The following is an 18,566-nucleotide window of genomic DNA, read 5'->3' as shown; positions in this document are numbered from 1 at the left end:
AATTAAAAATATTTTTCCTATAGTAAAGAGAACATATAATGCATGAATATAGTACTCATTAATGCTATGTATTTGTTAAAATAGAAAAACGTTTTATATTTAAATACTCCACATTTTACATAGAGCTCAATTTTTTAGCATAGGAAAAAATGTGAAATTTTAGCTTATATTTATATATCTTTTCTCCTTCTGTCAGTGACTGCCACCTTGCCAAATCTGTGGGAGTTTTATGATCTGTTATCCTCTGAGATCTGTGGATTCATTTAACATTTTGCTGTGATTTTATTGGTTTTGGAATCAAGAACCAAAATCTGAATATAGTTCACTATTCATATAACAAGATTTAAGGATGTTTAGTTTTTAAAAGTTCTTTTGGTCCATATTAGATTTATTTCTATTTGACTAATAAGTAGATGGAGGAAAAAAATCAACTGCATATGGTTTCTGGAGGTATGTTTTAATAACAAAATCAAGTCTGGTCAATGAAAGCTTTCAGAAAGTGGTTTTATAAAAAAACCTTGCATTCTTTTTAGATCAAGAGCAGTTTTCCCCAAAACCTTAATGTCAGTCATATGATTTTCTTATTATTATTTTCTGTTCTCCATTTTTGCTTATTTGTTGAAAACATTTTTAGCTATGTGGAGACTTGCCTGAATGCTGTCTTCGATTTAGGTAGAGGCCAATAAGATGATAGCTGGAAAAGCTTCGATTGTCTATCATGAAGACCAGGATGGAATAAAAAATAAGTAATGCAGTTGTGATATTCTGCAATATACTTCAGCTCTCTTAATAAGATCATGCTGTAAGCAGTGTCTTTTAACTGAAGCTTGCAAACCATTGGTGGGTCATGAAGTAGATTTTAAAACATTGCAATTAGCATTTTATTTAATGAATAGACATAGAATAGCATGGAAATTTAAGAGTGACTATAAACTTAAGAGAATTATAAATAGGACAAGTAAAATAGAAAAATTAATGTATCACACATAAAAAGTGGATTTTCATGAAACTTTAGTATTAGTTCCACAGACACACAGATATATCAAATAGTGTGTGAGTCAGGATTTAGTCCAGGAAACAAAAATTACATTTATTTAAAACAGGAAGATATTTAATACAAGAGAATTTGATGCTTATAGAATAGGTAGAAGATCTGAGTTCTAGGCTGTTCTTGCTGGAATGACTTTAGGGAGTACAGAAATGATCCACCCAAGAGCCAATTATAGCTAATATGGTTGCTGCAACTGTGAATTATGAATATACTCCTCTTGCTGCAATCCAGTAATCAGGAAGCCAGAGTTACACTGCTAATGCCGTAGTCACAATTGCCTCTTGATACCCAGAAAATTGGAAAGTGCCACAAAAAGCACTGCTAATACCTTGCATTTCTTTGTCTTTGTTTGCAGTTAAAACAGTTGAAAGGATGTGGGAAAATGGCTTCTGCTTTGCTTCTGTGTTCATTATCTTAGATGAATTGCTTCTAATTTGCAGAAGCGAATTCTCATCCAGAATTTGAACTGCAAGAGAAATGTTTTATTATTGACCTCTCCAGTGATCTAGACTGAGGGTAGGAGGACAGATAAGAGAATCCATACACACTATCCAACTCAGTTCATCAATTTGATTTCTCACCACTCACACTCACTCTTCCATTCATGCTTAAGTTTCCAAATGGCAACACACTAGTGGTGAAAACATGCTGCTGTCATTCGTACACAGGAAAAGTAGCTCGCTTCTCCTCCAAAGAGGGTGAGAGCAAAGTCACTGTATCCAGTGGAGGGACTTTTCTATCCTGTAGAGATACATACTGAAGTATTCGCATGTTGTCTGGGATTTGCTTTAAAGTACTCTGGAAAAAAAAGAGGGGGAGGGAGAGATGAGACTTCATGGCAGAAATGTTGATAATTATTGAGAATCGATTATGAGCATATAGTGGTCCATTATTTTTCTCTGTTTTTGTATATGTTTGAAAATTTCCATTATTAGTAATGGAAATTTTATATATAAATGTATCTGCTTTTCTTTAACTGAAAAAAATTGAGATAACTATACAAAGAATATTGATTCTCCTTGTTTTCTGAAATTTTTAAATTAGTGATTACATTCATAAATATAAAGCATTGTCACTCTTGGCCTGTTATTTTAAAATGAAAATGTCACCTGGAGTTATGATAATAATTATTAGGACCACATGTGTTATGACCAAAAGTGATTTCATATCTATTTTAATGAATTAGGATTAGAGGAGTTAAATAATCAACTTAGTACATCTGAAGGGTTCATGGCTGAATCTTCTTACTGTAAATACCAGGTTTGCACTATTGTAATATCCTTAAGTTGCTCTCTATCATTAGCACCTTTGAATATGCTCTATTCATACATTTTCTTTCCTTAGCCCTTGTTGAGAATACAAATCTGAAAGAATGCTGTGTGTGTGTGTGTGTGTGCACGCGTGCGTGCACACATGCACTTTAACACTGGATTAATACAAAAATTAGATATTGAGTCTCCCAGTTTCAGCTCTGACATTTTAAGATCAAGGAAGTTGTTAATCTTGGCTTGGCTAGGTGTAGTGGCTTACACCTGTAATCCCAACACTTTGGGAGGCCAAGGCAGGAGGATTGTTTTAACCCAGGAGTTTGAGACCAGCCTGGGGCAATATAGGGAAACCTTGTTCTACAAAAAAATTAAAAAAAAAAAAAAAAAAAAACTAAGTGTGGTGGCATGTGCCTATAGTTCCAGCTACCCAGAAGGCTGAGGTAGGAAGATTGCTTGAGCCCAGGAGTTTGAGGATGTAGTGAGCTGTAATTGTGTCATTGCACTCCAGCCTGGGTGACAAAACAAGACCATGTCTTAAAAAAAAAAAGATGTTATTATTCACATTGTTAGAACAAGAAAAAACTGGACAAACTGAAAAACCAGTGACTTTTCTTGGACCATCAGAGAATTGAGGTTACAGAGCAAACCCCCTCCCTGAAATCTGGAGACAGGTGCATCCAGAGAGTCTCAGCCAAGATCTGTTTACCTGGAGAAGAGGCTGCTAGAGTCATAAACCAGTAGGAACACTTTAAATGGCAATTTTGATAAATTGCTGAAGGCTAAGTATTCAGCAGGGCATGACTTAGAAACTCCTATCTACCTCCCCACCAGTGTTCATGGGCTTTACCTATAAGGAACTCCACCAGTTTCTCACAGATGATCTGAGAATGATTCCCTCATGGTCCTGGTGGGAGAAGTGGACAAGTAATCATCCTAAAATGTACCCAGAGCCTTTTTTTATAAAATGTCCACACTCCAGGGTGAAGGACTGTATCAGAGCCTTGTGCTGGAGCCATGGGTGTAGGACATTACTGCCTGGGCCCTGTAGCCTTCCTGCTTCTCTGAAGGAATTGGAAAAAACAATTCATGAAAAAACTTGTAAAGGTCACAGGCTAGAGACAAAGGCTCACTAAAAGACATTCTGTAATCTCTGATTAAACAGAGGTTTAGTTTAATCAGAGATTATCGAATGCTACTCCTTGCCCCCATTTCACTATCACACTGGCACGTCTCCAGTTTAATAACAGCAGATGACAGCTGAAAGAACTTCAAGACACAAATTCCCTCTCAGGAAGAGTACTTAAAGAAACCCATAGTTAAAAAGGAAGATGAAAACAAGGGCACTGGAGGACTTTTATACCTCTAGCACCGTACAGCAAACATTAGACAGCCCAACACATAGCTAGCAGAACATAAATCCTCATACCAAAAGCCCATGTACCTCATTCCTATTTCCCATTACAACATGTCCACTTTCAACAAAAACTTACAAGGCATGCCAAAGGCAAGAAAAAACAGTCTGAAGAGACAAAGCCATCATCAGAGCCCTAATCATAGATGACACAGAGGTTGGAATTATAAGACAGGCAGTTTAAAATAACTGATTAATATATTAAGGGCTCTAATTTAAGAAGTAGACAACATGCAAGCACAGATGGGCTATGTAAGAATGGAGTTGAAAACTCGAATAAAAAATTAAAAGGAGGCCAGGCACAGTGGCTCATGCCTGTAATCCAGCACTTTGGGAGGCTGAGGCAGGCAGATCACTTGAGGTCAGGAGTTCGAGACTAGGCTGGCTAACATGGTGAAACCCCGTCTCTACTTTTTAGTTGGGCGTGGTGGCGTGTGCCTATAATCCCAGCTACTCTGGAGGCTGAGGCAGGAGAATTGCTTGAATCTGGGAGGCAGAGGTTGCAGTGAGCCAAGATCATGCCACTGTACTCCAGCCTGGGCGACAGAGGGAGACTACATCTGAAAAAAAAAAAAGTATTAAAAGGAAATGCTAGAAATCAAAGACACTGTAACAGAAATGAAGAATGCCTTCAGTGTATCAGTAGATTTGATAAAGATGAGGAAAGAATAAGTAAGTTTGAAAATAGGTCAATAGAAGCTTCCCAAATTGAAATGTAAGGGAAAAAAGGAATGAAGGAAAAAAAATCAGAATAGAGCATCTAAGAACTGTGGATCAATTTTTAAAGGTGTGACATACCCGTAATTGGAATAACAGGAGGAGAAAGAGATAAAGGAGAAAAATATTTGAAGTGATAATGGCTAACAACTTTCTAAAATTAATGACAGATAGAAACCCACAAACACAGGAAGCTCAGAGAATACCAGGTAGCATAAGTATCAAAACAAACAAAAACCAAATACCAACAGCCCACACCTGGGCACATCATATTCAAACTGCCAAAAATCAAAGACGGAGAAGATCTTGAAATAAGAGAGACAGTGGAAAATACATCTATCCTATAGAGGAACGAGGATCAGAAAGGTGGATTTTGAAGCAAGGTTGCATATATTTTATGACACGTAATTATACCTTCAATTTCACATGGATGTTTAAAACACCTCCCATATGGCATGTTTTATGAAAGATAATACAGGATAAATAAGACCTAATAACTTCTCTCTCTCTCCCAGTCAAATAACTAAAATCTAGTAGAACAAAGTAAAAAAAAGTGTATAAGTAAAAATACAACACAGATTTTAAAGTATCCTAGGGAGGTACCAAAAAAAAAGTGCTATAAGGGATTTAGAGGAGGAAAAGATAGCATGGCTGAGTCAGTAACGGCTCCATGCATGATGATGTTAACGAGTTATTTTACTTATAAGCAGCCAGCATCCTTTGAGACCAGCCTGGGCAATATAGGGAAACCTTGTTTCTACAAAAAACAAAATTAAAAATAATACAGGATGTTATTTTAACAATAATAATACAGGACATACTCCTGTTGCCCACAGGAGGTGACTCAGAATTTGACCTTTGTTATTTTCCTGTCGTTTCTTGAAATTTGTATCTTCTCCCTTACTCAGGTTATTTTGCTTTCTGTTTTACTGAGAAAATAGTGATCATAGAGAACTTAGGCCATCTTTATCTCCATCCTTTCCCTTGTGCCACATCTGGGTTTCACTAGGCACTTTTCATTCTCTGAAGAAATTGTTTGATCTACTCTCGAATTTTACAGTTACTGGCTTGTCTTGCATGATTATTTTGATGATCTGTTGAATTTTTTTCCCCAATACTGCCCTCCCAGCATAATATGCATTCTCTCTCTCCCTGCTGAAAATCCTCTACAGTTCTCACATTGGCCTCCAGAATAAAATCTACCTCTTTAGCCTGTCTTTCAAGGGCCTTCTTATTCTGCCCCAAACTATAGTTTGTGATTTCTGAGAGGAGATACCCCATGAAATATTTTCCAAATTTATTTGACAGAAATATCCACTTAGTATCTCCTGGGTCTCTAATGTTTTGCAGAGTACAGTTTGGGAAATGCTGCGATTGAAGGAAGAACATGAACATTTGGGAAAGGGAACAGGAGGGAAATGCATGACTAAGGTCATCTTAGTTATAATGAGCATGGAGAATAGGCCAGCTGCATATGAGGTTATGACATACATTAGTAGATGAATCTCAAAATGCTGATTTCTTCTCCAAGGTTTTTAGAATGATCCCCTGCGTCTGTTTGTAATCTGCAAAGACTGTCATGCAGAAAAATAGGAGGAAAAACCTTTCCGCTCTTAATCTCAGGAGAAAAAAAGATTTTAATCATGTTTCTGGAAACTTGCATTGGTAGAATTTAAAGTCTTCCAGAGAGCTCAGTTTTATTTCATTTGTTGTTATATTTCATCTTGACAATATAAGTATAGGATTGTTTGACAAATTTAAGAAGAATGTGTTTTCATTTCTTATGAATTTTTGTGCAGCTTTTCTATAGCCTCCCTAAATATTATTTATATTTATCCAATTGTCACTCTAAAATATGAATGTATACTTGTTAATGTTCCTATTGCAAAGACTGTGCTTCATTCAGTTTCCTTTTATTTGTAGTTTCTCATAACTAGAAATCTCATGCTTTTCTGAAATAGGAATAATTGAAGATTTATTGACATGTCCTTAAGGAGTACTACATCACTTTGAAGTGACTTATGGCACATCAAAAATATTAATTATACATTATTACTATATATTATTTTACTTATTATTATAATTTAAAATTTATTTCCTGAAAATTTTTTCAGTGAGACTTCCAGAACCTGTGCTGGCAGGATAAATTTGAGATCTATTTGCATACTGGGTGGTGAGAAGTTACAACACTTTACATGGCACCTTTATTTAATTAGAGGTCAAAATACATGGCCAGTAATGTAGTAGATTCTTGGGAATGGGACATTATTTCTATGCTTCACTCACTGGTGGGGAGAGGGTCCTACCATCCATCTCGAGGCCTGTGGGCAATAGGTTTTACTTGGGAAGGTGATGTCAGGGAAGGCAGGTAGCCAGGTGTGCTTTTACTGCCCTCAGGGAGTTCCTAGTCTACTTGTGCGTGAAATAGACCTATATGTAAGCATTTAAGATGGTACCAAAAATATTCCCTTTTTCAGGAGGTGTGGAGTTGTGAGTAGACAGGTAAGAATAAGCATTTAGGGAATACATGATACCCATGCATCATGTGCAGTGCAATGGGTCTTTTTCTGAAATTTTGTCTACAAAACCTAAAATTCCTACTTATGCTACTATTTTTTAAAACTGATATGTTTTATTAGGAGAGTCAGATGACATGTCTGTTTAGATGTAGAACTTTTTATATCAAATGAATTTAAGAATGCTATCTTATGACCTTGTTTTTGCATGAAGGCATCTATACCATTTTCATCTCATCAAGTGAAAATACCAAATTTTGGTAAAGTTGTACTTCATTTATGATGCCTTGAAAAATAAACCATACACATGATTCATTTATTATACATTTAGGCTGTTGACAGTGTGTCAGTTTTATTATGCGAAATATCTTTCTGTTCAACACACCTGTTCTTCACAGGTGTATATTAATGAGGACTTCATGATGTCTTGATCTAAAGTAAAACTTCTTGTTGATGTTGAATTTAGTCAACAGGTTATTTTTATGCTCAAGAAAAGGTGAAAGATATCATCAAGCTGACAAAATACAATGGTTTTAGTATCATCTACATGTTAAAATAAATTTCATTTTTTGAAATAATCCACACATTGAAATAAACAGAGTTTAGCTGATAACTCTCACTTTGAAATTTTATCTTTCTGGTACATCTAAAAGCACATTTTTGTTAAAAAAAAAAAAGTTCCTTTAAGACAGATTTTAGGTACTCCATTTGCTACACAATTTCATTAACTTAGAACCATATTTTTAAAATGTTTTCTCCACACAGGTAAGAGACATACGGAAAATTTGCTACTGTGACGTCCCTGTAGCATATATAAAAAATGAGGCTGCTAAATTAGGTCTTTTCTTCTTTACCTTCTTTAAACTTACATTATTCTTTTGTGATATTTCCATCACTTAAGGGAATGAGATTTCAAATTAAATTCTAGAGCGACTTAAATTCCCCTTGAGTTTTCTTTTACTTGAGGTATGCCTATGCTATGGGGTAATTAGTGGTGTCTTAGTAGGATAATACAAGTAGAATGGTAAGACATATCTGCTGTGAATAACTGTGTGAGAAAAAACAGGCACATTCCACTAAATACCATTGCTTGTGCTTTCTATAAAATTAAAATATTTTTGACCGTAATAACATACAACACAAATGAATAAAAACTTGTACATGATGTTTTGTGTGGAATCCTGATAAGTAAGCAACAAGGAGGAAGGGTCCCAGATGGGGAAGAACAGTGAACAACTGTTCTGAGAGATGGCTAATCACAAACAACACAAGGGCATAGTGATCTCGACCTACTTCTGCAGGCACAGTGACCTCGTTCTCCAGGTATCCCCTCTAGCCTGACCCTGTAAAACTTCCCTCCAGCCCCTGCATCTTTGCGGACAGCCCCTTCTCTGCTGTGCTGCCTGTCTTACAACATATTTTCATACTTTCTCTAATAAATCTGCTTTTCTTTATCTACTATTGTCTTGTTAAATTTCCTTACTGCCTGTGCCACTGGGCCCAGATAGTCACTAGCTGGCAACATTTACGGAATTCTAACATCGAATTCCTCTAACGATAAACTGTTAAAACATCATCTCTAGACCCAGTCTTAACTTTCCTCTTACTGGCTGCTGCATGCCATTTGTTTTCTACTCTGATTCTTCCAGTTCTGTCCTGAAATACCTAAGCCTCTTGTTCATTAATTTTCTTAGGGTTTAAAGTACATTAATATCAGAAATAAGATTAGTGGATCACTCCTTAGTTTGATCAAGATTTAAAAACCTCTTACCGCAGAAGCAGAACAATACATTGGAGACTGCTTCAAAACTCAACTGAAAAAGAGAAAAATCAAAAGAAGCCTTAGGCTAGGTGAACGGGAAATGAGGCAGTTACAGTGTTTTAGTTGTTTGTCCTTTATTTCTGGAGGGGGTCTGCCAGTAGCTGTTCTAACTGCTTCCTCTTGCCTCAGGTCTTGAAAGCCACACTTTATCCATCATTCTCACCTGTTTACTAAAAAGAATGAGCCACCTGAAGGGACTTCCCTCTACTTTCTCCTCCTTCACCTTAACTGTGGCTCTTTATACTCTTTTCCCCCGTGTTTCCTCTGCTTTATGTAAGTAATTGAAGTTTAAAAGAAAAAAATATGAGCATTTTTGCCCATGCAGTATCATTTGCAAGATCAGGAATATTATCTCAAGTTTCTGTTTTTAACTTGAAAGGGTCTAATGAGTCTAAAAGAGAAAAAAGCTGAAAATGTCTTGAAAAGTAAGGGACTATACAATCAATAAGCTGATATTATTAACAATGTTTTCGGGGTTTTTTTTTTTTTTTGAGACAGTCTTGCTCTGTCATGCAGACTGGAGTTAAGTGACACAATCAAACCTCACTGCAGCCTCAGACTCCTGGGCTCAAGCAAATCTTCCAACTCTACCTCCCAAAGTGTTGAGATTACAGGTGTGAGCCACTGCACCCAGCTAATTAAAAATATATATATATATATTTTTTGTATTGATGGGGGTGTCTCACTGTGTGGTCCAACCTGGTCTGGAATGCCTGGGCTCAAGTGATCCTCCCTCCTCAGCCTCTCAAAGTGCTGGGATTTACAGAGTGAGCCACTGTGCCTGACCTCAGTGTTTGATTTTGACATAGTTTGACCCAGTTTTTGTTAGTGGAATAGGTTTGGTTTTAAAAATTTAAGTGGTTTCAGTAAAGGGCAATAAAAATGATGAAAATAATAGAAAATGGGTTCTAGGACTAGAGTTGAAAAGGCTTGGGTCTTCATTTTGTCCTTAGAAAATTAGGTAAATTATTAACTCCTTTTAACTCCTTCAAGCATATGAAATAATATATTTGTTAGGGGTGGCAAATATCCGAGTTACTGGCAGCAAATCCATACGAGTCTATGGCAACCTCAATTCTTGCTTCCTAAAAAGAAATAATTCGACTGAGGGGCATACAGTGGAAAAAGAGACCAAGGCAAGTTTCCGAGCAGGAGTGGAAGTTTATTAAAATGCTTTAGAGCAGGAAACAAAGTAAAGTACACTTGGAAGAGACCTAATCGGGCACTTTGGAGGTCAGTGGTGGCGTATGACCTTTTGATTTGGAGTTTTATATGTTGGCATCCTTACAGGGTCTTGTTTAGCTTTTCCCATCTCTTAGGGTGGGCTGCCCGCATGCGCAGTGGCCTGCTAACGCTTGGGAGGTGAGCATGCGCAGTGTGTTTAAGAAGTTGTACGCATGCTCACCTCAGGCTTTCTTCCCTTTTCCAGTGGAATGCCCCGGAAGGTCATACTCTGCCATTTTGTCTCTTAATGCACGTGCTCAAGCCTGCTTGCCCGGTTCCTGAGCTGCCAGTTACCAATTTCAAGTGTTTTTATCTATTGTGAAATTGCCTCTTTTTTGGCGCCTGTGACCAATGATCATTTTTAGAGAAGTGGTGTGTCAACTGTGGAACCATCACCTCATGGTTGCCTGACATTCCTAGTGGGCGAGGGGAGCCCTCTCCTGCCCTGCTCACGCCTAACTACCTACTGTAATATATTGATGCAACAAAAATCAAATGGAGAAAGTGGGCTTATAATGGAGCAACAGAAAATAGTTAATTATAATTTCTGAATTTAACGGGTTATTAAACACATACCAGGCTACTAAAGAAGGCTGTGTAATTATTGGTGTTGAGTATCGTTAAGATTAGGTAGTATTTCTTTTTTTTTTTTTTTGAGACAAGAGTCTCGCTCTGCTGCCCAGGCTGGAGTGCAGTGGCACAATCTCGGTTCTCTGCAACCTCTGACTCCTGGGTTCAAGCAGTTCTCCTGCCTCAGCCTCCTGAGTAGCTGGGATTACAGATATGTATCACCACGCCCGGCTAATTTTTGTATTTTTAGTGCAGACGGGGTTTCACCATGTTGACCAGGATGGTCTTTAAGTTCAAGTTCTTGGTCTTGGACTTCAAGTGATCCACCTGCCTCAGTCTACCAAAAGGCTGTGATTACCAGCATGAGCCACCATACCCGGTCAAGATTAGGTAGTGTTTCTATTAAATGTTTCAGATACTGTATTCTCTAAAAGCAGATAACCCGATGGCCTTTGGCATTGCCTAAAACCTTTCGGACTCTGCTATTTGATAACACGGAATTGTGGAACATCATATGAAGCTCTCATTTTTCTTTTCTGTTGTATTTAAATTCTTTCTTAATATGCACATTTTCTAAGAAGATACTTTTTAAGAGAGAAAAGATAGAGGTCTGCATGGGTAATACTTGGATTGAGCCCAGGGAATTCTCTGTCATGCATTTTAGATATGGGGTCATTAGCTGCTACTTATTTGCTACTGATTTCTCACTTCCTTCTTTTTCATACCAGCTTTCAATTGCTTGTTTCTAAATAATGCGTTATCTTTGATTAAATTAGACCCGTAATAAAAGCTCATGAATCCTTAAATGAAAAGCACACATTCTGGTCTTCTTGACCCTGCATTCCAAAATTATTCTTTAATGTTTATAACCACCTTGGTAGATAAAGTCTTCTTTTTCCTTCTCAGAGAAACGGTTTGCAGCCAACTGTGACCACTAAGCTAAATCTATTGTGGTGTTTGTAATTGAAAGCTTTTTGTATGTCTTGGTTGTGGTGCTGGGCTCTCTCCTGGATTTGTTGATTTCAACAATGGAGTAATTCAGGAGAGAAGAGAGGGACCAGTTAGAGCTCTCCAGGTTCTGTGTAACACACACCATAGTTGGCAGCAGCTGAGATTTGCTTCATATTTACCGCTAAGGGCGTTATGGTGGTTCCAGCCCCAAGATTAAAGTCAGCATGCCATCTGTTTTTATTATTTCGAATGGCTTTTTACTTTTATAGTATAAATGAATAAATTTTATCAGCAGGGACTATTAAGCAGTGTTTTGGCACAAATGCTTTAGAGTACATTTTTTAGTTGATGTGTACTATGCCAGTTATAGAGAGCCATCAATACAGTTTCAGTCTTCAGTGACAAAATCTATCATTTTCTAACTTGCTAGAAACCTTTCTTTTTAGAAATTCACTTTTTGAGACATAATAGCTTCAATTCTCCAGGATCTTTTTCTGTCTGTTTCGAATGAGCTTATTGTTTATTCACAGTAAAGAATGTTTCTGATACTGCTTTGTTGTAAATATAGTTGAGTGGCCTAGCTGACATGCTTGTTGAGCCCAAAAAGACTGAGTACACTTTTTGTCAGGTGGTAGCTTTGCTGAAACTGAAGAAGGAGATTTTGAAGAATTTTCTTGATCTCACCAGATTATTTTAATGGCCTTGAATTTTCCATTTAAATTTGAAATAACTTTTGCCAGTTATAGAGAGTGATTCATTGGGGACCACTTTATCTTTTGCATTGTGGCATGAGGCACAGACGTAAAGGGGACACATTCTTGGGGTAGCTTTTTCTATTAGGCCTTTGCAGTTGGAAGTACTCCATATAGAAAGTGTTTGAAGTTTTTACAAAAATGTATGCTGTAGGCTGAACAGATAGAACAGACTATAAGTATAAAAACATGCTGGTTAATAAATCTTTCCTGTTTTTCCTTAGACAGAATTCAGTTTTATTTGTATTATTAAACTAGAGTAAGACTTTATACTTTCCCAAGTAGAATATTTATTTTGGGAATAGCTGTTAACAGAATAAGAGAACTTCATTATATTTTTAATTACTCATCTAATTTTATGTAAAATGAAATGTACATTAAATGGTAGTACATAAAGTCTAACATAAAACTGCCTATAGTACAAATATTGATATTTATTTCTTGTTCACTAGGATGACAAAAATTGAGAGCATTTGCTCCTTAATAGCATCTATTAAGTCTAATTTATGGCTTCTTGTAATTCATTCATCATTTTTAAGTATTCATTCAACAAAAAGTTACATAACAAAGTTTTAAGATAAATAGGATCATACTTAGCCTCAAAGAAGTAATCTGAGAAGTTTGGATATGAAAGATAAGCAAATACTATATGATGAGTACAATAATAGAAATATTATCATAGCAGTGTCTTGGAAGAGCAAGTAATTGGCTTGAGTAGTTAAGGGTAAATTTTCTGGAGAAATTAAAGTATATCCTGGTATTTTTTTTTAAACCATGACAGCGTTTTTTTTTGTTTGTTTGTTTGTTTGTTTTTTGAGACAGAGTCTCACTCTGTTGCCTGGACTGGAGCGCAATGGCACAATCTGGGCTCACTGCAGCCTTCGCCTCCTGGGTTCAATCTGTTCTTCTGCCTCAACCTCCCAAGTAGCTGGGATTACAGGTGCCTGCCACCATGCCGAGCTAATTTTTTGTATTTTTTTAGTAGAGACGGGGTTTCACTATGCCAGTCAGGCTGGTCTCAAACTCCTGACCTCGTGATCCGCCCACCTCCGCCTCCCAAAGTGCTGGGATTACAGACCTGAGCCACCATGCCCGGCCCTATGACAGCTATTATTTTTAATTACTGTGTTTTTATTGATACAACCTTTATATAAGTATATCTGTTATTTGAAATTATTTCAGTTATGTCTATAAATTTACAAATACTGAGAAGTAAAAATGACTTGGGCATTTCAAAATCATGTTCTACAATGTATTGAACAGTTGAAAAATAATGCAAAAGAGAGTAAAACAAACACAAACAAGCACAGGGAGAAGTCTGGTCAGACCCTGGCCTATCATACTTCGGTTTGTGTGACCACTGGGTGCTTGGTTGTAGCATCCCAAACTCACACCATGCTGGAAAGAGGTATGCATAGGAGTATGTAGAAGGTCACATGTGGAATAAACTTCATCAACAGTCACTTCCAAACTCCATAAATTAAAAATTTTAATATCAGGGATTAAGATTAGAAGGAATTGTTCCAATTTGTTTATTTTGGAGAAGAAAGGTCAATTTTTACCTCCAGGGGATAAACAACTAATTTGGGAATAGATTGGGTTAAAAAAAAGAGGACCCCACGTACTTTTAAAAATAGGCTTTACTTTTTAGAGCAGTTTTAGGTTCATAGTAAGATTGAGCAGACAGTAAAGAGAGGCCCCAAACACACCCTGGCTCCTTCCCAGCCTCCCCTACTGTCAAGATCCTGCCTTACTGTGGTACATTTGTTGCAATCAGTGACACTACTTTGACACATTGTTGTCACCTAAAGTCCATAGTTTACATTGGGGTTCACTGTTGTATTTTTCATGGGTTTTGATAAATGTATAATGATATATATCCACATCGTGTACTATGGTATTATTTTATGGCCTTAAAAATCTACTGTGCTCTGCCAATTAATCCCTTCCTCCTGCCAATCGCTAATGTTCTTACTGTCTCCCTAGTTTTGCCCTTTTCAGAATGTACTATAGTTGGAATTTTGTAGTATACAACCTTTCCAGATTGACTTCTTTCACTTAAAATGCATCTCAATTTCCTCCCTGTCTTTTCGTGGCTTGATCATTTCTTTTTAGCTCTGAATAATATTCCATTTTCTGAGTATACCACAGTTTATCCATTCGCCTATGGGTGCTTTCAAGTTTTGACAATTATGAATAAGCTGGTATAAATGTCTGTGTGCAGATTTTTGTGTGCACATAATTTTTCAGTTCATCTGGATAAATACCAAGGAGTGTGATTGCTGGATTGTATGGTTAGAGTATATTTAGTTTTGTACAAAATTGCCAAACTGTCTTCCAAAGTGGCTGTACCAGCAATGATGAGAGCTCCTGTTGTATCACGTCCTTAGCAGCATTCGGTATTGTTAGTATTTTGGATTTTGGCTATTCTAATACATGTAATGGGTATCATGTTGTTGTTTTAATTTGCAGTTCCCTAATAACATACGTGGAGCATCTTTTCATCTACTTATGTACCATGTGTATATCTTCATTGGTGAGATATATCTGTTTAATCAAATTGATTGTCTTGTTATTGTTGGCTTTTATGAATTTTTAAATTACTTTAGATAACACTCCTTTATCTGATACATCTTGTGATAGGCACATCTGAAGGATGTGTTGCCATCCTTCAAGATAAGAAATACAAACAAGAGGCTGGGCTTGGTGGCTCACACCTATAATCCCAGCACTTTGGGAGTCCGAGGCAGGTGGATCACTTGAGGTCAAGAGTTCCAAACCAGCCTGACCAATGTGGTGATATCCTGTCTCTAATAAAAATACAAAATTAGCTGGGCATGGTGATGCATGCCTGTAATTCCAGCTACATGGGAGGCGAGGCAGAAGAATCGCTTGAACCTGGGAGGTGGAGGTTGCAGTGAGCCAAGATTGTGCCATTGCACTCCAGCCTGGGCAACAAGAGTGAAACTCCATCTCAAAAGAAATAAATACAAGCAAGAAAGCAGGCTATAGGAGAAGATAGTTTCATTATAAATGTGTTGAATTTAAGGCATTTTAATCTTATAAGTAGGTAAGGATATAGACATTTTTAAGCATTTATATCATAGAATTTTATAATATTGCGTCATTAAACTTTCTTCTTCCTGCTGGATGTCTCTAAATGGGGGTCCCATTAGTGTCAAACTTGTTTATTGGCACAAGTAAATTTTAATAAGTCCAGCTTATCTATTATTTCTTTCATGGTTTGTGCATTTGTGTTGTATCTAAAAAGTCATCACTACCCAGTTATCTAGATTTTCTCCTACATTATCTTCTAGGAGTTTTATAGTTTTTCATCTTACATTTTTACATTTAAGTCTATGATTCATTTTTAGTTAATTCTTGGGAAGGGTTATGGTCTGTGTCTTGGTTCTTTCTTTTTTTGATTTTTTTTTTTTTTTTTTGAATAGGGATGTCCAGTTATTCCAGGACAATTTGTTGAAAAGACTGTCTTTTCTCCCTTGTATTGTCTTTGCTCCTTTGTCAAAGATCAGTCGAGCATATTTATATGGGTATGTTTCTAGGATATCGTGTACAATTGATCTGTTTGTCTTCTTTCACCAGTACCTCACTGTCTTGATTACTGTAGTTTTATAGTAAGTCTTGAAGTTAGGTATTATTGGTCCTCCAACTTTGTTCTTCTCCTTCAGTATTGTATTAGTTATTCTGGGTCTTTTGTTTCTCCATATAAACTTTAGAACCAGTTTATCAATATCCACAAAATAACTTTCTGAGATTTTGATTGGGATTATGTTGAATCTATATATTTAATTGGGAAAAATTGGTATCTTTATACATGTCATTTCAGAAAGAGGAAATAGTATGTATAAATTTACTGAGGTATGAAAAAGTGTACTATTTTCTAGGGTTACCCAGTTTGCTACTATTGGAACATACCATTCAGAGTTAGAAGATAAAACTGGAGAGGTATTTAGAAACTCAATTACAAAAGATCCTTTATGCCAAAACAACAAAAAAAGTTATCCATGGCCATCACTATTTATTGAACATCTACAGAACCAGATGCATTAAATTTTTTTTTTTAATTTTAATTTTTTTTTTTTTGAGACGGAGTCTCTCACTCAGGCTGCAGTGCAGTGGTGTGATCTCAGCTCATTGCAACCTCCTCCTCCAGGGTTCAAGTGATTCTCCTGCCTCAGCTTACTAAGTAGCTGGGATTACAGGTGCACACCACCATGCCCAGATAACTTTTGTATTTTTAGTAGAGATGGGGTTTCGCCATGTTGGCCAGGTTGGTCTTGAACTCCTGACCTCAAGTGATTCACCTGTTTTGGCCTCTCAAAGTGCTGGGATTATAGGCATGAGCCACTGTGCCTGGCCCAGATGAATTTTATAGTCATTGCCTCTCTTTACTGTAAGGAAATAATAATCAGTCAGTAATGGGCTTAATATCAGGGAGACTATGAACTGGCTTGAAATTTAGGAAGATTGTTTTGCCAAACTTGTTAATTGGTAAAAAGCAAGAATGACAAAGAAGGCAAGATAAGAAGCTATTTTAGTAGTTCATATAAGAGATTATGATGGCCTGAAGCAAGACTGTGATAGAGGGAATGGAGAAAAGTGGAAAGATTGAAGAGTTAGTTAGAAGGTGGCAGGTATCTAATGGTTGAAAAGGAGGAGTTAAGAATCATACCCAGGTTTCTGGCTGGGGAGCCCCGTGGATTGTGTTGCCATCCTTCAAGATAAGAAATACAAGCAAGAAAGCAGGCTATAGGAGAAGATACTGACTTTCGTGACAGATGTGTTGAATTGTAGGCATTTTAATTTTAGAAGTAGGTAAGGATATGGACATGCTTAAGAATTTATGTCATACAATTTTATAATATTAAGTCATTAAATTTTCTTCTTCCTGCTGGATATCTCTAAATGGGAGGGCCTTGTCAGTTTCTCATCTTCTCTCCAAAGCCACATTTTTCTTCTGTGTTCCCAGTTTTAGTTATTGGCACTAACCAATAGTCAGGAACTTAGGACAGCAATCTTGGAGTCATTTTCAATGTTCTGTTTCCCTCACCTTATGTGTCCGGTCAGTTGCCAAGTGCCATCAATTCTAAGTCTGCAATATCTCTTTTACCTCTGCTCATTTCTCTTGTCATTGTGTCTGCTTTATATCATGCTCTCATCATTTCTACCCTGGAAAAGCTCAAAAGCCTGGGATTCTCTGCATGCCTCTAGTCTCCCCTTCTTCCAGGCCATTATTGACTAAGGCCCCAAAACAATCTTCCTGTGTGATAAAGCATGCCGCCTTCATGGAGCCTGTTTCATTTCTTTGTATTAATAGTAGCATTGGTGGGACGACTTCCCTCCATCCTCATTCAGGGGAAGTTTCATTAAAATGTTGTTCACAGTTAGGGTCTCTCTGTATTGAGATGGATGTGAAGAAACTCATTGTTAAAAGAAAAGCAAATAAAGTGATTAAAGTTTTCACAAAATCAAATCTGAAGGAATGTAATAGAAATGGGTTATGGCTTTCATCAGTAAGGTGTTGGTATGTGCTTGTCAGTTTTTTACAAAGCAGAGGGAACAGGGAATAGAGTGAATGTGGAACTTGAACCTCACACTAAGGAAGTTTATCTCTAATTTTCCCACGATACAATTGGCTCTGGGGAAATTTCGTTCATGTACACGAAAGAAGTATTGCAGCAAAATGCAGTAAGATTTTAAGTAAGTTTCTTAACACCAATAAAAATAAAAATACTAGATAACAGGAATAATAATATTGGAAACTGCGTAGAAAGCCTATTCTTAGATGTAATTTTACTTTTGAACTATGATGGGAGAGGGGGATGAAAGTGGAGTCCAATACTCACTTTTTGGAGAGGGTGCTTACAACTTGGATTCCTAATCCTAAAGAGAAGGATGGCAGCTCAATACAGAATCTGTTTGTGAGGCACTTGTCACATTGCTGTATGTGGTGGTCTGTAAAGTAAGCCCCCTAGGATCTTCCCTAGTTTAGGTTTCTACTGACCTCACCAAACTTTGGTCTATTTGGGCAGTAGGCAGTAGTTTGGAGAAAGGGAACTGCATGCTTTGGAAAGCTCCCTAACAAAATTCATTATACATTGCTCTCTAGAAGTATAGAGAGTTCAGCTCATACAGGTCTGCTGAAGATAGGAAAGATCTGAAGGGCAATCACAAAACAATGTTTAGCCTAAAAAGAAAGAAATGTTAAATCAGCTAAAATAAGTATACATAGATAGTTTATGTTGAGTATACAGAGAAGCATG

At 36.9% G+C, this 18,566-nt stretch overlaps 1 protein-coding gene and 1 long non-coding RNA gene across 8 annotated transcripts in view; one reads left to right on the top strand and one right to left on the bottom strand.

Moving 5' to 3' along the window:
* PPP1R9A (protein phosphatase 1 regulatory subunit 9A) overlaps positions 1–18,566 on the top strand; it is a 399,467-nt gene that overhangs the window by 136,311 nt on the left and 244,590 nt on the right. The window lies entirely within an intron of this gene.
* LOC116814080 (uncharacterized) overlaps positions 439–18,566 on the bottom strand; it is a 179,290-nt gene continuing 161,162 nt past the window's right edge. Inside the window, exon 4 of the long non-coding RNA XR_009208787.1 lies at positions 439–1,517. This is a non-coding gene — a long non-coding RNA (uncharacterized LOC116814080). The remainder of the gene's footprint in view (positions 1,518–18,566) is intronic.

Source organism: Hylobates moloch, unplaced genomic scaffold (assembly GCF_009828535.3).
Source record: "Hylobates moloch isolate HMO894 unplaced genomic scaffold, HMol_V3 SCAFFOLD_1, whole genome shotgun sequence".
Taxonomy (NCBI): domain Eukaryota; kingdom Metazoa; phylum Chordata; class Mammalia; order Primates; family Hylobatidae; genus Hylobates; species Hylobates moloch.
The sequence above is the reverse complement of the archived record's forward strand: the minus strand, read 5'-3'. Positions and strand labels throughout refer to the sequence as shown.